Source organism: Pantherophis guttatus, chromosome 1 (assembly GCF_059756535.1).
Source record: "Pantherophis guttatus breed Tessera chromosome 1, ASM5975653v1, whole genome shotgun sequence".
In the NCBI taxonomy this organism is placed as follows: Eukaryota; Metazoa; Chordata; class Lepidosauria; order Squamata; family Colubridae; genus Pantherophis; species Pantherophis guttatus.
The window spans coordinates 73,851,632-73,874,774 of NC_142063.1; the positions used below are offsets into that span (position 1 = coordinate 73,851,632).

General features: G+C 43.5%; 1 protein-coding gene and 1 long non-coding RNA gene across 11 annotated transcripts in view; one reads left to right on the forward strand and one right to left on the reverse strand.

Annotated features, from left to right (window-relative positions):
• LOC117665574 (uncharacterized) overlaps window positions 1-7,376 on the forward strand; it is a 10,961-nt gene extending 3,585 nt beyond the window's left edge. Inside the window, exons 1-4 of one of the 4 annotated variants that reach the window (XR_004591408.3) lie at window positions 974-2,736; window positions 3,440-3,501; window positions 4,426-4,607; window positions 7,045-7,376. This is a non-coding gene — a long non-coding RNA (uncharacterized LOC117665574). Of the gene's footprint in view, window positions 1-973; window positions 2,737-3,439; window positions 3,502-4,425; window positions 4,608-7,044 lie in introns of those variants that run through there. The other 3 variants (XR_004591407.3, XR_009621294.2, XR_015729458.1) reach the window with 3 other exon arrangements.
• Window positions 1-23,143, reverse strand: part of RAD51B (RAD51 paralog B) — a 485,747-nt gene that overhangs the window by 223,413 nt on the left and 239,191 nt on the right. The gene's annotated exons all lie outside the window — the stretch shown is intronic.

Consider the following 23,143-nt stretch of genomic DNA (forward strand, 5'->3'; position numbering starts at 1 on the left):
CTGTCTTTCACCTATCCAGATATTATCTCAGGTCTTCTATCTAAGCAATCAAAGCAGTTTCTGTTGCATGCTTGGGCTTCAACCCAGTCAGGGAGGAATATAAATAGCCAACTTCATCCAGGGTGCTTTGTTATTACTCTCGTACCACCTTCCCCATTAAGGAAACTTTAGAGACAGAAGTTGTTCAAACTGGTTAGGCCCACAGAAGGGTGCCTATCAACCACCTCAAGTGCCAACAACACCAGCCCTTCACTCAAAGAGGCACTCACTATTTCTTGAATCCAATCCATCATCACCTCCCAGGTAGTTCAAATAAGATAATTTCTTATCTTATTTGCAAAAGTAATCCAGCAGATAAACCTGCCTATCAGAATCCATGGGATCAAAAGAATCCCTGTAATGGGAAATGTCTCCAGATGTCTTGAATCACTGTCCTGTCCACAATACTACCAACTTGATGACCTCCAGATGTTCTGGACTATAACTCCCATCATCCCTAGCCAGCCTTCACTAGACTGTTGGGAAATTATACAGACAGAATACTATGAAACTGGATGTTGTAATGTCACCACCCGCACACAGGTCTCTTTATACAGTACTTACTTCTTTCAAATAGAGGATTTAATTACTCAGCCTTGCATTACTTGTATGATGAAACAGAAATGATAATTAGGTAAGGGATCATAACTTCATAGCAACATTAAAGGATACAAGAAACCCAGCTTACGATTGTGTCCAAGCATAACAAGATGACTCACGTCATTACTGTAAAAGGTTGCCCAACACAATAGTACAAAAAGGTATTTTATTATCTAAAATACAAAGCATGTGTCTGTAATTGAATTAAATAGGTTCAGACTAGTGTTCAGCATGAACACATATATAATTGAGTACATATATCAGTCCTTGGGAGTTAATCTCTTACTCCTACAATTGGCAGGCTCAATAAATGTTGCACTGGAAACTAGTTGGGAGTTGTGGGAAGATGAAGTAATAGAATTTGCCATTCCAGATAGAAACCATTGCTTGGCTTCAGAGGTTTTTGCTTCCCAATTTTCCAGATATTTCTTACTTCCTGAAATCCAAATGGGAAACTAACTCAGATGCCAACTACTTATGAACCATTCTTTCTGCTTTCTACACAGAGCCACCTGGAAGAATAGATTACGTTCTTTGAAAAAGAATGTTAATTCAGAAAGAATCACAAACATGGAATTGCACCAATAGTGCCCAGAAATGGAGGGAGATGAGAGAAATGTGATTTTATAATAGCATCACAACTTCTATGCTGCACACCAGTGCTATATGGCGAATCTGTGGCGTTGTAGGAAAACTGGAGAAATTTGTCGAAAACCACATTGAAATCTTAATAGCTTTAGTGGTGATGTGAAATTGATTGCCCTATTCTCCTTGTGGCAGCACCAGTGAACTGTAAACAAAAACACTGATCTAGATTTAGTAATCACAGAAGACCTGTATTGCTAAGGAAGCCAGTAAGAAATTTGCCAGGTCAAAGTATCACACAAGGGCTTCACCATCCCAAACCAAAGCAACGGTATTTAAAAAAAGGAGAGTGGAAGTAACAGAAGGCAGTGAAAGAAAAGAGAGGCAATGAAGGAAGGAGACAGGCCGGGCAAGTTGTCAAATGGAAGAAGAGGAGATTGATTGAAATACTTGCATTTGGGGATGAGATGGGGATCGGAATGGGAGAGGAAGAATACCTTCTTTTTCTCAATCATTCTTTCTGTAACTTCTCAAGGACTACAATGGGTGGATGGAAAAATACAATTCTTTTAATAAAACAGCTTTAGTTGTTTTTCACAAGCAGCTGAGAAGCTGGTTATCTGGAACTCATCTACAAGCAGGGCCTCACATAACTACTGTTTCACTGAAAAGAAAAAATAATATTGCATGCAGGAAAGAAATATTAGAGAAGATTAGGCTTGCTTCTTGATTTTTTTTAAAAAATGTATTCATCTGAGCTCTTACTTTTTGTCAAAAGTTCATAAGTTCACAGTGTAACTTCCCTTCTGCTGTTTGTGAGAAGTAAAGTCTTAACCAGAAGTGTCAACCAATCAAATGTTATTTTCAGTACAGAGAAACATCCTATATCTAGGTACAGAAGTTAGACAATAATATTGTTTCTGTGGTTTCCCCAAAAACTCACACATATAGATGACTTCTTGGGAAAAATCACACACGTAAATCAGACTTACTTCGTGTCATGTATACGCACACTTATACATGACACAAAGCAAGATGGGCAGATTCATGAAGCGTATTTGCAATAATACTCAGATTAGATGAATTGCTTCTCACAATTATTCAGATCCCAGAGTTGTCCTTCAATGTTAATTGGTCCTTGGTGTTATCTAAGACAGTTCCTTGGGTTTTTTTCCACAGGCAGAATTCAGCACACCCAGGGTTAACGTTCCTCTTCTCTGGCACTCTGGCTTAGCTCAGAGTATTGATTACATCCCCTAACAATAGCAAGTCATTAGGAGAGATTTTCTTATTCCATCTCACAATTGCTCCTGACACTAAAGCTACAGCCGAGGGACCAAAGGCACAGCAGGAATAATCCAGCAGGGTCAGAAGGAGGGGTCAGAGGTTAGAGGCCAGGACAGGTCAATGCTAGGCACCCAGAGCTCCAAGCCAGTGGAGCAGGTGAAAGGTCCATTTCAGTTTCATACTAGCCCTCCTGCTGGAAACTTAAGATGCACTTTGGGAGACTCAGTGAGTTGGTTCACAATAACTTGGAATCACAGACAGGAGACGGCATATGTCCCATAGTTTTCACTTTGAAGGAGAGTGGATAGTTGGAAACAGAAAGAAAGGGATAGTTTCGTGTTTTGAACTTCCTGGATATAATCTTGCCAAATGCAGAGTAAAAAGCTTATTAGTTAGCTTATTTCTGGGACCACAACCATGCATGAGTCTTGATGTTGGCTTCAGGCAAACAGGGTAGTTTTTCACCCCTGGGACAAGTTTGATTTCTAGAAAATGACAATAGGAATTGGATCTATGCATTCATATCTACAGTACACTGTCAACAATGTCTACGTTAATAATATAGAAGGACAGTAAAATGTTAAAGTATGATTTCACTGAAATTTAATATAACAGTAAAACATCTACATTAAGTGACGAAGATAACATTTTCAAAACTTAATATGTCATTCTTAAAATTTAAGAACAATTGAACTATCAAATGCTTTATGCTGTTTCATACGAAATCCATCACTTTACAATTATTCATACTTAAAATAAGTTTTATGTCATCCATAGTCCAATGAGTGACTACAATAATTAACTGTAAGGAATCTTAGTTGTAGAAAAAAAATGAATTTTAGTTAAAAAAGCTATGCCTTTATCAGATATACTCAGGCTTATTTTATAGGTAAAGGTAATGTTTTTAAAATCAAATAATTATCTTCAGGAGAAGTCTACATTATTCCCATCTTTGACAACTGAACCATATTGCATTTGTATAGAAAAGGAGTAAGTATAAATCATTCTGTTATTGAAGATGTACCGAGGTAAAAACAATGCTTCATTCCAACACTGGCAGGTGGGAGGAGATCTTGACATTGTAAGATTGTAAAACAATTCATGAAATATATTAATTTGATTTTGAAAAAAAAATGTTAATATTTTTGGATGTCAGTATAGGTATTCTTTATATGGAATGGATGGCCTGTTTCTTCCACTGCTTCAGGATAGGAAATCTGGGGGAGGGGGGGGGGAATCCTGCTTAACAGCAATAAACTAGGGCTAGAAACCCACGGCTTCCTAGTATAGGGAGATCTTTTCAAAACTCTTTTATACAATGATTGAGAAAAGTGATGTCATTTAACTGAACAAGAAGCAATGGGTGGAAACTAATCAAAGAGAGAAGCAATTTAGAACTAAGGAGAAATTTCTTGACACTTAGAACAATTAATAAGTGGTACAACTTGCCTTCAGAAGTTGTTAATGCTCCAACACTGGAAGTTTTTAAGAAGATGTTGGATAACCATTTGTCTGAAGTGGTGTAGGGTTTCCTGCCTGAGAAGGGGGTTGGACTAGAAGACCTCCAAGGTCCCTTCCAACTCTGTTATTCTATTCTATTCTAATTCATTCCTTACCAATTTTGTTTGAAAACATTTTCATTATCACTTACTTTCTTAACTGTAAATACAAATAATATTTGAGTACCAATTACTTCCCCATAACTCCTTGAGATTTGTAACTATAGGCAAGTAATTATATTCCCAAGAACAAATGAATTTTGTATAAGAAAGAGATAATTAGGCTTTCACTTCAAAATCACCAAGAGAGAAAGCTTTTATATAAGAACACTGGATTTGTTGTGACATACTAAAAACAGCCTATTGATTTCAGGATCTCTTGTTAACAATTCCCTCTGTTCTATCATCCCCAAAGTGCTCTTGAAGTAGAAAATGGAATTGCCATGTTGAAAATTCTGACTATCAAATTATTACAAAGCAGCCAGTGCTTTCTATCGTATGGAGTTCAGCTTTATGAAAACTCTCAGTTTCACTCAAAGGAACAAGCAAGATCACTCATCCTATAAACTTCATCAATAGGCTTCTATTCTGCTGAAGGTAAGTTAACCCTTCTCAGTTTGTCATTTTCTGGCTAGATATCCTACACTCCACCATCCTGAACACTGTGAATGCTAACAAGGAAAATTGAGTTACTGAATTGTGACTAAATTTCAGTTAATGAACCAGTCATTTTAGGTCTAACTACCTTATGGTTTTTAACTAACTATCTGCTGGTTTTACCAACTGGAAGTGATCTGATGATGATAATGGCTAGCCTCTTGTGTCAGAAATACCAGCATTGATACTAGACCTAATGTATTACATTTAGTTCAGTATTTAAGGACTACAGTAACAAAGGGAAACTTGTCAAACCTTAGTTTACCTATGGTCCAATATACGGAGCAGATCATCCGTTTAATTTAATTTTCTGATCTATCAATTTCTTTTGTCATGAAGTCACCACTTGTTATGTTTATGCTTGATAAAACCTCATGTTTGCAGGACAAGGGAGCTGTCTTTTTATTCTGGTTTGAAGAAATGAGTTTATCCTCAAACTTTGAATCTGCTATCAACAAATTCAAAGATTGATCAATCATGTCAGCCAGATTTAATTTGTTGTTTAAAGACTTTTTACATATTAATTGTAGTTCTTGACTTATTTTGTTGCTGATGTTTAGACCTTTCCCTGTTTTTTAAATATTTAGTTATAGTTTTGAGGTTTGCCTTTTTTATACATTATACTAATGACATTTAAAAAATAAATAAAAATAAAGGTAGTGTGACCAGTTCCTGAATCTAAGGAGCTTTCTGAATGTTCATATTTTCCTACTTCCTTCCTCATTAGATTTCCTGCTTAAGCAGTGGGTTGGACTAGAAGACCTCTAAGGTCCCTTCCAACTCTGTTATTCTTTTATCATCCTATCTGTTGAGGACCCTTAAAGATCTGCCACCAAACCTCTGAATGTTACCATGTTCTCCCCATATCAAATTGTTTCAATATAAATTTGGTTCTTGTATTTTAACTACCTTATTTATTATTTATTTATTTATTAAATTTATATCCCGCCCTTCTCCCCGAAGGGACTCAGGGCGGTGAACAGCCGAGAATTAAAATAACATGCAATATAAAAGTTAAAATAATTAAAAATAAATTAAATTAAACGGCCACCCCAATTTAAAACCCCTAGCAATACAATTAAAACCCCCTAAAACCTATTCAGGCCAGGCCGGCTTGCTGAAATAAAAACGTCTTCAGGGCCTTACAGAAAGTGCGGAGATCCTGAATCAGCCGTATTCCGGGAGGTAGCTCGTTCCAGAGGGCGGGTGCTCCCACAGAGAAGGCCCTCCCCCTGGGGGCCGCCAGCCGACATTGCTTGACCGATGGCACCCTGAGGAGGCCCTCTCTGTGAGAGTGTATTGGCCGGTGGGAGGTTATCGGTAGCAGCAGGCGGTCTCATAAATACCCTGGCCCTAAGCCATGGAGCGCTTTAAAGGTGAGAACCAACACCTTGAAGCACACCCAGAAGACCACTGGGAGCCAGTGCAGCTCGCGCAGGAGAGGTGTTATATGGGAGCGCCATGTCGCTCCCGTGATCACCCACGTGGCCGCATTCTGGACCAGTTGGAGCCTCCAGGTGCTCCTCAAGGGGAGCCCCATGTAGAGAGCGTTAGCGTAGTCCAGGCGAGAAGTGACGAGAGCATGAGTGACTGTGCATAAGGAATCCAGACTCAGAAAGGGGCGCAACTGGCGTATCAGGCGAACCTGATAAAAAGCCCCCATGGCCACGGCCGTCATATGCTCTTCTAAAGACAGCCGTGTGTCCAGGAGGACGCCCAAGTTGCGAGCCCCCTCTGTGGGGGTCAATGACTCGCCCCCAATAGCCAGCGATGGCGCCAGCTGGCTATATCGGAATGCCGGCACCCACAGCCACTCGGTCTTGGAAGGGTTGAGTCGAAGCCTGTTCCTCCCCATCCAGACCCGCACGGCCTCCAGACACTGGGACATCACTTCAAGGGCATCATTGGGGTGGTTTGGGGTGGAGATGTACAGCTGAGTGTCATCAGCGTACAGATGGCATCGCACCCCAAATCCACGGATGATCTCACCCAGCAGCTTCACATAAATGTTGAACAGGAGTGGCGAGAGTACCTTACTGTGGATAAGAGGTACATTTGTTGATTTCAATCTACAATTTTTTTAAATCCTGAAATATTTGGATTTAGAAAATAGATCAATTGCTGGGGACAAATTAATAGGGTGAGGAAAGGGAAGCAGAAAAATGACCATAATTTTATTCTTGTTATCTGATCTTATCTCTGATCTGAAATAATATTCCCTATTACAAACTATGTAAGTGCCTCATATGAAAGAGACAAGCCTGACTGGGGCTATAAATAAGAATCTTTATTCTTTGTACAAAGGCAACAAAAGCTATCATCACCTTGTCAGATCCAGGTTTTCTCAAGGCAAATTGACTTTGTTTTTCACTTTTAGAGATAAAACCAATATGCTGAAGAGGTGCATGCTGGGTACAGCCATGGGGTCCCTATATAGGGGAAGGAGAGGAAAGCTTCATTCAAGCAAACCGATTCCTGCAGATGAAGATCAAAGCTTTTATTTTTAGAAAACAATGTTAACCTCTGCATTTTTTAATTACCATGCTGTTTGATGGATGTGATTTTTGTTGTTGTTGTTGAAACTGGGTCATAGGATTTTACTTTCTGCTCTCAGTTTTGGGAGTATTTGTTGTGTCAGTCTGTGGGGCATTAAAAATGTGTGTACATCCTCTAAGCCAGGACTGAAGTAATAAACTATTACTGACTTTGGCTCATTCCACCCCAGCAGCGTCTTTTTCATGAACAGAGCAAGCATTCTGTGCTAACATGAGGAAACTCAGCAGTTTTTCGCCTGTACTGATGACAGTTGCCAAGAAGACTATTCTATATGGCTATGGAACCAGGGTTGCATATAACCTTTCTTAAAAGTATGAGGATAAGAGAGTGGTTCTACCCAATAAGAATCTTTGGTTTCTACCATGAGTTGCCTGTAATGCTGCTCCATCCTGTGACCTTTGGCTCCATAGAATAGAATAGAATAGAATAGAATAGAATAGAATAGAATAGAATAGAATAGAATAGAATAGAATAGAATAGAATAGAATAGAATAGAATAGAATAGAATAGAATTCTTTATTGGCCAAGTGTGATTGGACACACAAAGAATTTGTCTTTGGTGCATATGCTCTCAGTGTACATAAAAGAAAAGATACATTCGTCAAGAATCATAAGGTACAATGCTTAATGATAGTCATAGGGTACAAATAAGCAATCAAATCATACTAGGAAACTATCAATATAAATCGTAAGGATATAAGCAACAACTGTTACAGTCATGCAATCATAAGTGGGAGGAGATGGGTGATAGGAACGATGAGAAGATTAATAGCAATAGTAATGCAGACTTAGTGAATAGTTTGACAGTGTTGAGGGAATTATTTGTTTAGCAGAGTGATGGCATTTGGGGAAAAAACTGTCCTTGTGCCTAGTTGTTCTGGTGTACAGTGCTCTATAGTGTCGTTTTGAGGGTAGAAGTTGAAACAATTTGTGTCCAGGATGTGAGGGGTCTGTAAATATTTTCACAGCCCTCACAGCCCAATGAAATTGCTTTTCATTGTTAGAAATATGCTTTAAAAATCATTCTGAAATCAGAGCGACAGAGACGCGTAGGACAACCACAACATTTTGCAGCTCAGTTTGTCAATAGGGGGTTAAAAAGGTGTTTCAGGATCTAGGCTGGATAGAAAGAGGATCTTAGAATACCTGTGCAACCTCTCAATCTATTACTTCACAAGCAAACCCAGTTTCAAAATATTTACTTTATAGATTGATCTGTTTATGGTTTGGTGCTCCATTTAAGTGAGGATGGTTGAATAGCACATAGTCAACAATTAAAAATAGGAAGATTGGCTCCCGTTTCCAATATACTGCTCTTTTCAACTAGGAAGGAAACACATGTTTGAACTCATCAGCTGGTTAATGGTCCAGTTGAAGACAAACTGTTCCAGCATCTCTGACCTTGGCTGTAAATGCCAGTTTCCTGTCACCTCTATTAGAGCATTCTGTATCTGCCCTCCTGCACTCTTAGCCTTGAACAAGCTGCATATGCTTCTAACCACTATGAACGAGAGGCTCAGGTTACAAGCTGGAGAACTAGCAGCTGATCAAAGCCTTTCTCAGCCTTGCCACTCCTCCATCTCTTTATTACTTGACCCATAGTTTCTGATGTGCGGTAATCACAATTTATTTTCTGTAGAACTTTTAGGTTGCAACTTCTATGAACAACAGATCTCATTATGGGAATAAAAATCTCCTGACAAAAGTTCTGACAATCAGTTTCTCTTTCAACTTTTGTGAATGGGATGACTGAGTATTCAACAAAAATCCACTGATTCAATATACAGTCACTACTGATTCATCATTCACTTGAGTCGGAATATATTCTCAAAGATCACACAGGTGAGTTCATATGTTAATAGTAATTTGCCTAGGAACGTGAGTACATCAGTTAATCAGAATAGAGCTGGAAGGGACTTTGGAGGTCTTCTAGTAGTCCAACCCTCTGCTCAAGCAGGAGACCCTACACAATTTAAGGCAAGTGGCTGTTCAGTCTCTTCTTAAAAACCTATACTGATAAAGTATGTACAACTTCTGAAGGCAAGCTGTTCCACTGGTTAATTGTTCTTACTGTTAAGAAGTTTTTCCTTAATTCCAGGTTGCTTCCCCCCTTGATTCATCCATTGTTTCTTATATTGCCTTCTGGTGCTTTGGAAAATAAGTTGACATCCTCTTCTTTCTGGCAGCCCCTCAAATACTGGAATACTGCTACCATGTGAACCCCTAGTCCTTCTTTTTTCTAGACTGTGAATCTGAACTCCAAATCCCAAATTGCTTCTTTAAATCCACAATGTTGCTTTAGCACCCATATAATACAAAACAATAATAGTAAAAAATAATAACACTTTGATCCTAGGGGCCTGACCAAGAACCACATTATAAAAAAGATACGGGACCATGTATTTCCTACCTTTCACTTTGGGCATGATGCTGATGTTCAGGAAACTGATGAAGATCAAAATATCCACCCAGCTCTTTCTTGGATAGCAAAACAAACAGACTCTATGCTTATTTCATACCATGTTCTGTAAACCCCCAGATGCTGTCTGTCACCCACTGCTTGTAAACCCCATTTTAACAACGCGCTGGATTACTGCCATTCACTATTTTTTATTCTGTAAGATTGGCTCTTACAACACTCTGATAACTTTAGAAGGACAGGCCTTAAAATTTGTGGAAGAATTTAACTACCTTGGTAGCATCATGGAAACAGATAGGAGAACAGAAGCACATGTGAAATATTGAATAGGTAAAGCAACTGCTGTCTTCCAACAAATGTGGTCAATAATAATAATAATATGGACCACGTTCACTATACACACAGCAACCAAGATCAAATTATTTAATGCCATTGTCATACCGACTGCCATCTATGCCAATGAGACCTGGAAATCTATAAGAATTATTCATAAGATGAAAGGCTTCCAACAATATTGTCTGAAAAGGATTCTTTGTATCTCATATTGGGACCATGTCACAAATGAGGAAATTCTACAAAGAAGTAATTCCTGAAGACTCTCTGACATAGTGACAGAATGAAGAATCGCTTTGCTAGACATGTGCTCCACACAACGTCTAGCAAAACCTGCAATCAATTGGTTATTACCAGATGGTTGGAGAAAGTGAAGAATGCCAAAGAAAACCTGCCGCCAAATATCAACTTTAAATGGAATGATGTAGAGACTATACTGCGGACTAAAAATTGTGGAGTACTCTTGTAGCCCAATGTGCTAAGTCAAGGGTCAGCAACCCGTGGCTCTGGAGCCGCATGTGGCTATGTCATCCCTCTGCTGCGGCTCCCTATCGACAATTGGCTCCACAATTGATAGCGCTTTCAGTTAGGACAGGTAGAGGAAAAAGGATGCCATGCTAGGAGGAGACTCTATGGTGGGGGAACTGGACTTCAAAATTGGCTCCAAATTTTGGCTTCAAAATTGAACAGGAGGCTTCCGGTTAGGACCTTTGTGGCTCTCTGAGTGTTTAAAGTTGCCGACCCCTGTGCTAAGCAAAGGATGTGATGATGAGGAAGATTGCTTCTGGGACTCAGGATGGTACTTACATGTATTCTTGGAAATAAAAACACCAATAGGGTTGACATTTGTGCCTTTGTAGCAGGCATGTTTCCCATTAAATATATAAATAGTAATAATAATAAAATCTGAGGAAAAACTCAGCAAGACAAAACATCTCAATGGTATAATACTTGGCTGTTCAGCTGAATATGAGTCAGAAATGTGATCAAGCTGCTGAAAAAGCAGAAGTAATTCTAGGAACAGATTCTATTTCTTCTAAGTAAAGCTTAAAACTGCACTTTTGGGACACCCTATATATAACATGCAGCACTTTGGAAGGCAAAAAGATAATTCACTTATTCAGGGACACTAATATGGCACCTACTTGCACATTCTTAAAACAGTCATGGTTTGCATGACTGTCTGCTGTGGCTGGTATCCCATCTCAGAAAATATGCATTTAGTTTAGGGACTAAACTAGTTTAGTTTAGTTTAGGGACTTGCACCAAGTGCTGTTTGCATCTTCATATACACCAAAAGAACTTTTTACCTTTGAACCTGAGGCATTGCAGGTAATGGTTTCACTGTGTTCTGAGTTGGTAAGAACTCACCCTTACTATTGTGTCCAATTTTAAGCAATAGCAATAGCACTTAGACTTATATATCACTTCATAGTGCTTTTACAGCCCTCTCTAAGAGGTTTACAGAGTCAGCATATTGTCCCCAACAATCTGGCTCCTCATTTTACCCACCTCGGATGGATGGAAGGTTGAGTCAACCTTGAGCCGGTGAGATTTGAACTGCCGAACTGCAGCTAGCAGTCAGCTGAAGTAGCCTGCAGTACTGCACTCTAACCACTGCGCCACCTCGGCTCTTAAAGCACCAAATTTTAAGAAAGATTCAGAGAGAGGGAGATGGTGAGGTGGACAATAGGCAACTGGAAACTAGGTCTTCTTTGAGGCAATTTATTTCATTTTGATGACTGACCATTCATGGAATATTCTAAACAGCTTACTGTCAGCTTTGGAAACCATATTAGGCTGGAAGCTTCCATGCTGCCACCTTCTCATGTGTGGGAAAACAGGAGGGGCCACATTATGAGATAAAAGCCATGCCAACTCACAAAAGACTATTTAGAATCAATAGTGGTCTCACAGAATATCCTGGTCTAGAACCAGGGGGGAAAAGTCAGGTTTTCAAGGCTTTCTTGAAGGATGGCTGGGTTGGACTTGTATGGATCTCAGGGGAGTGGCAATGAGAATAGGGACAGAGGATGGTTCTTGGATCCCATAAGAAAACACTGTCTAAGATAGTTCTATGCAATTGCTTTAAAGTGCCAAAATAATGGATTTGTTCCAGGAAGGACAATTCCAGTTAAATGTTAGGAAATACATCTTCACAATAAAAGGAGTCTAACAATGGAATTAATTACCAAGGAAGGAAATGAATTCTCTTTCAATGCATGCAAGCAGAGGCAAAACAACCACTGATAAAGAATACATTGCACTGGAATTAAATTTAGCATAAAGGGCCCCGTTCCAACTCAAAGATTCCACGTATCTTCATTACTTGAGGAAGCAACAGTCTGTCTTGTCAGGAAGAAAAACTGGGCAGAAAGGTAAGAAGAAGCAGATAGATAAAGCATGAGGTTTCTCCTTCTCAGCCTTCTGCACAACAGGCAGAAACTTATAAAGGCCTCTATATGCCTACAAGGGTTGCAGTTTCCTGTTAAACCCATAGGAAAAACAATGAAAAATGGTAGGATATGGGGCAGTGTTTTGACTAGCCACTATGCCACAGGGAATCTTGTATTGATGATTTTGAGACATGCACATTTTAGTGGTCACATTGCGTAAGGGTGGAATTGGATTTCTCATGTTCCATCATTGTGTCTTTGAATATTCATGTAGCACAACCATGTGCAAAGATTTCTTGGTTTCACTCATTAATAGTGAGGCTAGCAATACAATAGCAACATTCTCATTATCCTGACTCATTTTTATATTGGAAAGAATTTTTAAAAAAGTAACAAAGTTTGAATCGTTACCTATGGAGAATTTGCATTTGAATTTTTTGATCTAAGTTTCTGATTTCCCCTTCTTTCCCTAGTTCTCTGTTACTTGGGTAGAAGTGACACCATAAAAAAAAAACAGAAAATTTTCAGTGACTCAAAAAGCAGTCATAGAACACATTCTTCTCATCTGTTATTCCTTATCTACAGACTGATTTATAAACAAACGAAAAGCAAACTAACCAGGATGTTACACATTAATTGCTTTTTGTTGTTTCAGTTCAGACATATTTAAAATACATAGCAATTTTCATCTTGCAAGTAGAAAGTTTAGGAATATGATGACTTTTTATTGTTCCTTATTCTCATGTTTTGGATTTTTTAATGCAGTAATGCACTGAGACAGAAGATATTTCAGATATCATGTGTGCTGCATCCAGCCTTCATTAATCATAGTGGGGATGAATACTAATCTTTGTTAATCTTTGTTTGGGCAAATGGTAGATTTATGTGTTCTAGGATCAGTACAGAGAGCTACATCTGGAACTGTAATTATTTACAAAAGCCTGGCACTACTTTTTAATGCCTCCAATTTCCATTGCCAATTCAATGGAGATTCCACAGTGCAGAGAAATAACTGATCAAACTCTACATTTTTTACCCTGCAGATTCTACTTCAGATGAAAATAAACCTGATCAAAGGCTATTCTTCTATAATTTATTTACTGAATTTACATTCCACTTTTCCACCAAAGCATGGCCTCAAAGTGACTGGTAATCATTTACAGAAATATATGTTTAATTGTCTGCCAAAATTTTGATTCTTTCTCATCTGCAGATATTGTTCTGAATACCAATAATTAGTAACTCTACATTGGCTGATATTTTTTACAACTCTTCTCTGTGGTTGGCAGTGATGAGGTTCTTTCTTGTCTGAATAACTGCATTCATCCCCAACAGCTTGTGCAAGTTAGCACTATTCTAGGTAGGCCAAAGGTTTTTTTTGTGCCTAGGATTTGGCTCAGTTATTACATGGTTTCTAAGTTGTTATGGAATACCAAGGCTGTGGGTGCAACTGGGACATCAGAACATTTCTGAAAGAAGGAAGAGCAAACCAAGTTTGTACCATTGGTAACAATTGCATCGGGGTTTCTATGGAGTCATTAGAACGCTCAACTTGAGGGAGAATCTATTTGTAAAATAAGCAAAACAATGATTATAAATATACCCTGATGATACAAACTGCTTTCCAGAATCTTTTTATCTGTAGCAAGTGTGATGAATTCAATTGGAAAGACACTGAATACAGACTGTTCTGACTTATAATGATATGTGAGAATGATCTTGGGAAACTTGGTTCCAGAGATACTGTCTAGGCAACCATTCAGATAAAAGGTAACTTAGGTTGCAGCTGGATAGTGGGCAGGGCAAGAGACTCAGAAGAGGCCCTCCTTGATTTCTAGGAAGGTAATGGAGGTAAGAGGAGACTTGCACTTTTAGATTTGCAAGATTCTGTTAATGTAACCTTGTAATAAAGTAGAATTAACTGATCTGGTCATGTTTCCAGTCTGGTCTACTTAGTGAGGCTGATATGACTGGCAGTTTTCTAAGGAGTGATTGGGCAGCACCTTGCTACCTCTAGAGGAACTCTAAGCACATTGATTCAAATAAAAGCTAATGCAGTTGCCACCCAGAGTCACTGGTTTGAGATGGGCATCCATACAAATAAAATTATTTTTAAGTAAATAAATAGATTTGCTTGCATTTAACATAGTTTCAAACAAGCCCAGAAAGGTCTTAACAATGATCTTCAAATTTTATTCAGGAAACTCAAGACCTGTCTGAAATGAAATACAGTGTTTTGCTTCTTTTTCTTTGCTGACTGTCCTTTTCCTGACATTTTCTCTGATTGCTATTTTCTCTGTTCAGTGAATGTTCATTTGCCTTCCCTTCTCTATATAGGCCTTGGCTTGTTATTGTGGGATTACTAATGAGTGCATATATGTGCTTGTTACCCACAAAGGACAGCATCTGATTGATGGCCTGGTTATTCTAGTTTGTTTAGTAAGGGAAGGTATCAACGTCTTTCCAGCAAAGTCGTAGTTATTTTAGGATGACAAACATAAGAATTTATATAAAAACTCAGTTTTGGGCGTGTGTCTGTGTGTCTCTCTGTATGTGTATGCTTTTTTCTTTTTTGCTTTTAATAATGGAAAATTATTTGTAGTTTGAAAGCCAGGTCAATGCACTGTTCACCTGTGCTAAAATGTGTTTCACATGCTCTCCATTTTCTTCAGGATTAATGAAGAATAGAGGCTACAGTGTTATCAAAGTTGTGGGCCTGTTTGCTTTCTTTGGCATAAGTAACCTGGGTGCAACAAGCTGATTCGGGAAACTGTAAACTGGGGTCAGGGAAAACCACTGGCCTAGATAGACACTGGCAGTTAGTGCAACAGCCAAAGTTAGCTCCTTTCAGTATTGAATATAAGTAGAGATATCTCCCTCCCTCCCCTATAAAAGTCTCAAAATAGCTTTGCTGCATTTACAAATATCACATCTCCAAACTTCAAATTTGTGTAGGATACTTTCCAAAAAGAAAATTATTTCAAACCCAAACTGAATCTTCCAGGCAGACTGAATTTCCGGTCTGTTTTACATAGCATCCTAATCTCACCCCTCCCCTCTAAAGAAAAATAAAAGTGAAATACAAGTTTTGGGCCAGTTTTTAAAAACCACAAGCCTTCCTCTGTATGTGTGTTCCCTAGCTGTATGGCAGAAATTTGGAGATACTTGAAACACCATGTTTGGTGATTCTACCAGCCAAAGGAAGAACATAAAACATGGGATGAAAGAGGAGAGGTATGAGTCAATCTATATATTCTCCAAAATTCTTGCTATATGAGGGAAATCTTTCTCTTCTTGAGATATAAAAAATGCTAAAGCTGAGATGGAAAAACACAGCTTATTGAATATTCTGCAACACTCTAGTGAACTACAAGTGATAACGTAAGTATTTAATCAATTTAATCTGTTTGAATAAGAATACCTCTCTTGCCAGAGCTATTTCTGTTAGATCGGCGCAAGGCAACAGACAAGAGTCGTTAGTGAATTCAGCACCTTTTTATTTCCAGCAAAATGTGACTGCGCTCTGCCGGCTGGGCTGCCAGAGCTCGCCTTTTTAAGGAGCTCCAGGCAGACCAGCTGGCCAATGACAGCAGGTTAAATCTCCCACCGTCTGGACAGCCAATCAGCGGCGAGCATGAAACCTTATGTAGATCCTAGCCAACCCGTGGCAAGCATGAAAATTTATGTAGATTCTAGCCAATCCGTACATAACACCTCTCCCCTCCTAGAATGAACACTGTCCAATCCCCTGCCTATGTATGTGACGTAGTCATCTAGGTAGGCGGGGCGCACCGGCTTCCCACGGGACCTGTGCAGTTCACTTGTCCCCGGGCTCTTGGCTGCAGCGGTCGAATCTGGTGTTCCTCCGGCTGCTTGGGAAGGAACCTTCTGGAGCTCCTTGGCCTGCAAGTCGAGATCCGGCCCGGTTCCTTTGGTTTTTGAAACCATCGCTTCCCGCTGGATGCCCTCGATCCCAGAGGAATGGTTGTGGCTCTGGTTGGCAAGTAGTCCCCCTGTTGGGCCACCTGGTAGGCCTGGTTCCTGCTTGTCTGCTTCCCGGCCAGCAGTTGACCATGCTCCTCGGGGCGGAGACCTCAGGTTCTGTGATTGTTGCTCTGGCCCTCTGGTCGCAGTCCAGTCGCCCTGGTTCCTCAGCTCGGTGTCACCCAGGCGGTGTCTGAGTTGTTCGATATGCCTCCTCCAGATCTGCCTGTCCTCCAGCTCAATGCGGTATGACTTGGGGCCAGTGACAGCCACGACTCTGCCTGCCAGCCAGGTCGGGTACCCTGCATAGTTGTGTGCGAATACCCGGTCCTGTACGTTGAATGCACGCGTGAGCTGTGCGGAGTCCAGAGGGGTCTCAGGAAGGTAGTCCGGTGGTATCGGTCAAGTTGCGACCTTAGCCTTCTTCCCATCAGCAACTCCACTGGGCTCTTGTTGGTGGTTGCATGGGGGGTGATATGTTGAGCGAAGAGGAACTGGTTGACTTTTCCCTGCCAATTCCCTGGGCCCATTCGGGTGAGGGTTTCCTTGGTTAGTCTCACCATTCGCTCGACCTGCCCGTTGCTTGCTGGGTGGAAAGGAGAGATGTGTACGTGCCGGATCCCTTGCTCTGCGAGGAATGCCTCCATGGTCTTGGCTGTCAGTTGTGGGCCGTTATCAGAAACCAGGACATCGGGTAGACCGTGGGTGGCGAACAGCCATCGGAGGGCTCTGTCGTGGTTGTCTGCATGATGATCAGCTCTAGCCACTTGGAGTATGCGTCCACGACAATCAGGAACGTCTGTCCTTCTACTGGCCCTGCAAAGTCAATATGTATGGGGACCAGGGCCCCTTTGCCGCTTCCCATTCCTGAGTGGGTGCCCATGGTGGCGCTGGTCGTGTCCCCTGGCAGGGTTTGCAGGTGGCCACCCACTTGGTAATGTCCTTGTCCATCTGGGGCTACCAGATGTAGCTCCGGGCTAACGCCTTCATCCTCATAATCCCAGGGTGTCTCACGTGCAGGCGTCCATAATAATAATAATAATAATAATAATAATAATAATAATAATAATAATAATAATAATAATAATAATAATAATTTTATTTCTATACCGCCTTTCTCCCGAAGGACTCAGGGCGGTGTACAGCCTATTTAAAAACACAGACAAAACAATGATATAAAATTTAAAATAATTAAATAAGTGGCTTAAATTTAAAACCCCAATAAATTTAAATACCCCAATTTAAAACTATTGTGTTGATAGTCCGGCCTGGCGGAACAACAGGGTCTTCAATGCGCAGCGAAACACCCGGAGGTCGGAGATCTTACGAATTTCCGGGGGCAGTTCATTCCACAGGGCTGGGTCTCCCACAGAGAAGGCCCTCCCCCTGGGCGTCGTCAGCCGACATAACTTGGCTGATGGCAGCCTGAGGAGGCCCTCTCTGTGGGAACGAACTGGTCGGTGGGAGGCTATTGGTGGCAGAAGACGGTCTCGGAGGTACCCAGGTCCTATGCCATGGAGCGCTTTAAAGGTGGTAACCAACACCTTGAATCGCACCCGGAAGACCACCAGGAGCCAGTGCAGCTCGCGCAGGAGGGGTGTCACATGTGCATAACAGGTTGCGCCCATAACCACCCGCGCGGCCGCATTCTGGACCAGCTGGAGCCTCCGAGTGCTCTTCAAGGGGAGCCCCATGTAGAGAGCATTACAATAGTCCAACCGGGAGGTGACAAGGGCATGAGTGACCGTGCGCAAGGCGTCCCGGTCCAGAAAGGGCTGCAACTGGCGAATCAGGCGAACCTGATAAAAGGCCCCCCTGGCCACGGCCGTCATGTGCTCTTCTAAAGACAGCCGTGCGTCCAGGAGGACACTCAGATTGCGAGCCCTCTCTGTGGGGGGCAAAGATTCACCCCCAATAGTCAGCGATGGCACCTGCTGACTATATCGGGGCGCTGGAAGCCACAGCCACTCGGTCTTGGAGGGGTTGAGTCTGAGCCTGTTCCTCCCCATCCAGACCCGCACGGCCTCCAGGCAGCGGGACATCACATCAAGGGCATCGTTGGGGTGGTCTGGGGTGGAGATGTACAGCTGAGTATCGTCAGCGTACAGATGACACTTCACCCCAAAACCACGGATGATCTCACCCAGCGGCTTCACATAAATGTTGAACAGGAGAGGCGAGAGGACCGACCCTTGCGGCACTCCCCATGCGAGACGCCTCGAGGTCGACCTCTGCCCCCCTGCCAACACGAACTGCGAGCGGTCGGAGAGGAAGGAGGAGAACCACCGCAAAACGGTGCCCCCATTCCTAACCCCCTCAACCGCTGCAGCATGATACCATGGTCGATGGTATCAAAAGCCGCTGAGAGATCTAATAGGACTAGGACAGAGGAACAACCCCTGTCCCGAGCCCTCCAGAGATCATCCACCAACGCGACCAATGCCGTTTCTGTGCTGTACCCCCGCCTGAAGCCCGACTGGTACGGGTCTAGATAGATAGCTTCATCCAGGTGCCGGGGAAGTTGTCGTGCCACCACGCTCTCAACAACCTTCACCACAAAACGAAGGTTGGAGACTGGACGATAGTTGGCTAATTCAGCCGGGTCCAGGGAAGGCTTCTTGAGGAGGGGCCTCACTACTGCCTCTTTCAAGGCAGCAGGAAAGGCACCCTCACCCAGAGAAGCACCTATAATCCCCTGGAGCCAGCCTCGTGTAACCTCCCGGGAGGCCAGTACCAACCAGGAGAGACACGGGTCCAATAAACAAGTGGCGGCACTAATCTTACCCAGGACCCTGTCCACATCCTCGGGAGTCACAGGATCAAACTCCTCCCAGATAACATTCTTAAGACCTGCCCCGGTCTCCTCCCGTGGACTCATCCAATCGGAGTCCAAGCCATCCCGAATCCGAGCGACTTTATCGTGCAGGAATTGCACAAAATCCTCAGCACGACCCTGCAAGGGATCTTCCCGCACTCCCCCCCGAAGAAGGGAGTGGGTCACCCTAAACAGGGCGGCTGGGCGGTTCTCTGCAGATGCGATAAGAGCAGAAAAATGGTTAGATTTTGCCGCTTTTATCGCCACTAGGTAGGTCTTGATATAAGACCTCACCTGTGTCCGGTCGGAATCGGATTGACTAGTCCTCCAAATGCTCTCTAGGCGTCTTTTCCGACGCTTCATCTCTCTCAGCTCCTCAGAGAACCAAGGAGCTAATTGAGATCGGCATCGGGTCAGAGGCCGCAAAGGCACGACGCGGTCCAAAGCTCCAGCGGCTGCCCTTTCCCAGGCGGCCACCAGCTCTTCAGTCGAGTCATGTGTTAGAGTCTCAGGAAACGGCCCAAGCTCCGTCAGGAACCTTTCGGGATCCATCAGGCGCCTGGGACGGAACCATCTGGTCGGTTCCGTCTCCCTGCGGTGGGGGCAGGCGGTAGGAAAGTCTAGTTGAAGGAGTGAATGATCTGTCCATGACAAGGGTTTAATATCTAGGTCCCCTCTACCAAGATCATTCAACCATGGCGCGCCTCCGAAGCTTTTGGGGAACAACGACCCTTTCTCCCCACAGCAAACAGCCCTTAATGGTTGACAGTTCGGTTTGCTTGCTGTGGTAACTCTTGAACTCCTCCCCCAGGTTCTCCTGTGGCCACCCCCTCCACACCCAGTTCAGAACTTTTCTTAACGTTGTCTTTTTGGGTGTGTTCAGCGATGTCTCTGGCGGTCAATGGGCTGGCCGGGTCGATGTCGATCAACAGCACTTGGGCAGTGGGTGCGGGGTCTTCCACCAATTCTGGCAGCGGGCAGCGGCTGAGAGCATCAGTGTGGTTGATGTCTTTGCTGGGGCAGTGGATCAGCTCGTAGTCGTATGCCGTGAGGCCCATCTGGTCATCCTCGGGGACATGTATGGCAGGGTTTGTTGGTTACCAGTGAGGAGTCCTAATAGGGGTTTATGGTTGGTTACAATCTCGAAATGCCTATCGTATACATACTTGTGGAACCGCTTGATCCCTGCCACCACGGCCAAGGCCTCCTTATCAATTTGGCTGTAGTTGCGCTCGGCCGATGAAAGGGTCTTGTAGTAGTATGCTATCGGTACTTCTGTTCCTTCTGGTAGGCGGTGGCTGAGGACCGCCCCAACTCCGAAAGGGGAGGCGTCACAGGTGATCCGAACCGGCAACGTGTGGTTATATTGGATCAGGATGCTGTCGGACGAGAGGAGGTCTTTCACTGCTGCAAAAGCTTGGTCTTCCCTCCATCCCCAGGTCCACGGTGTCATCTTCCCCAGGAGGTTGTGGAGCGGTTCAGCAATGGTGGCCTTCTGTTGTAAAAATGTGCTATAATAGTTTAACAGTCCCAAGAAGGCTTGCAATTCTGCCTTATTCTTCGGGGTGGGAGCGTTCTTAATGGCTTTCATCTTGCTGTCAGTCGGGTGGATGCCCGACCCATCTATTAGGTAGCCCAGGAACTCTACCTGCCTTATGCCAATTTTGCATTTATTAGGGTTCACTTTGAGTCCTTTTTTCTGGAACCTCCCCAAGGTTTCGCGCATGCGTTCCATCAACTGGCCAACTGACTCCCCTGAAGTCAATAAAACATCAATAAAAACGTCATCGAAGTATGGCACCACTCCTGGGATCCCGTGCAATAGCCGCTCCATTAGGCACTGGAAAAGTCCTGGGGCTACGCTGACCCCAAACTGCCACCTGGTACATTTAAATGCCCCCTGCACTATGGTTTGTGCTTCAGCAATGGCTTTGTCTACTGGCAGCTGCTGATAGGCCTGGGCAAGTCCAATTTGGCAAATATCTTCCCACTTCCTAGGGAATGCAACAGATGTTGCACCACGGACACTGGGTACGCACTCTGCTGGAGGGCCTTGTTCAGCGTACATTTGTAATCCGCGCAGATGCGGACGGACCCATCTGGCTTCACGGGAGTGACTATGGGAGTCTCCCACACCGCGTGGTCGGTTGGCACGAGGATTCCCTGGGCAATGTGCTTGTCTAATTGTTCCTCAACCTTGGGCTGCAAAGCAAATGGTACCCTACGGGGTTTGAACCTGATGGGGGTCACCTGGGGGTCTAGGTTAAATGAAATGGGTTTCTCCATATATTTACTTAGGCCCTCATCGAAGTCGTCTGCGAACTCTGCCAACAGCTGGTCCAGTTCATGGGTGGGTTACACTGTGCAGTCCAGTGATGTCCAGGCCCAGGGGTTTAAACCATTCTACTCCCAGCAGTGATGGCTGGTGGCTGCCAATGACCGTGAGCGGCAGCTGGCCCTGGAATTCATGGAACATTACTTTAACCTCCATTCTGCCTAGTACCTCTATCTGGTTCCCTTGATAATCATTCAGGCGGACATTTGGCGGTTTCAGGAACTTCCTGCTTGCGGCTGGGTTCAAATTCTTGATTGTTTGCCAGGATATTATTGTAAAATACGACCCTGTGTCCAGCTCCATTTTGCATGGTTCCCCTTAAATGTTCACGACTGCATGGTATTTCTACTGCTCATATACATCTGTGTGTCCCACGGTTGTGTTATGAATTTCTCTGGGAGCTTGGTATTGGTCCTCTCTTTGTCTGCTCCATTGGACGGCTCTAGGGTTTCCTGGTCTTCCTGACGGGGCTATAGGCTTTGGCTGAAAGGGAATGGGTTGGGGCGCTTTGCATGCTTTGGCAAGGTGACCCTTTCTTTGGCATCGGCGGCATGTTGCGTCCCGGAAAGAGCAAGCCGCCTTTGTGTGGAAACCTATGCAGCCCAGGCAATGTGGCTGCCTGCCCTCCACGTCCCTGGGGTTCTGCTGCTTTTCTGGGTACATGCGGTGGATGGTGTCATCTGTGTTGTCCCAGTTGTCATCGTACTCAGGGACTTTGGTTGACCAGTCGGGCTCCCGGTATGTGTGGTGCACCCCGCTGGTCTTCCTTACGTTTGCCGAATTATCTGATGATTCTGCAGCCCTGGCCTCCTTGACAACGTCCTTGAATGAGACCCCTCTCCTTATCAACAGTTTCTTTTGTAGAGTGAGGTCCCTTATCCCCAGGATGATCATTTCTTCGGATTTATGAGACCTGGTAGCGATCTCCTGGAGGCTGGCCACAAAATCATTGATGGTTTCTCCCTCTCGTTGGCGCCGGTGGTAAAACTCATTTCGGCTGACCATAGGGGCGGCGAATGGTGAGTAGTGGTCTTCCAGGGCACGTTGCAGCGTGGCCCAGGCGACGGTCTCCACATCTGCTGGGGCGATCAGTGTCTGTGCCATTTTGTAGATCTTGGTGTCGCAGTAGGTCAGGAATAATGCTCGCTTCCTGTTGTCCGGCCTGTCTTGGTAATCGTTGGCCTCCAGGAACATTCTGAAACGGCCCATGTATGTGTGCCAGTCTTCCGTCTGTGGGTCGAAGATCGCTGGGGCTGGCGATACTTGCGATGCCATTCGTGCAGGTGGTCGGAGGTCCTTGTTTCAAGACAGCTGCGTGGTTCACAAGGAGGTTCTCAGGTCCCTTTTGTCCTTCATTGCCAGTGGTAGATCAGTGCAAGGCAACAGACAAGAGTCGTTAGTGAATTCAGCACCTTTTTATTTCCAGCAAAATGTGACTGTGCTCTGCCAGCTGGGCTGCCGGAGTTCGTCTTTTTAAGGAGCTCCAGGCAGACCAGCCGGCCAATAACAGCAGGTTAAATCTCCCATGGTCCGGACAGCCAATCAGTGGCGAGCATGAAACTTTATGTAGATTCTAGCCAATCTGTGGGGAGCATGAAAACTTATGTAGATTCTAGCCAATCCGTACATAACAATTTC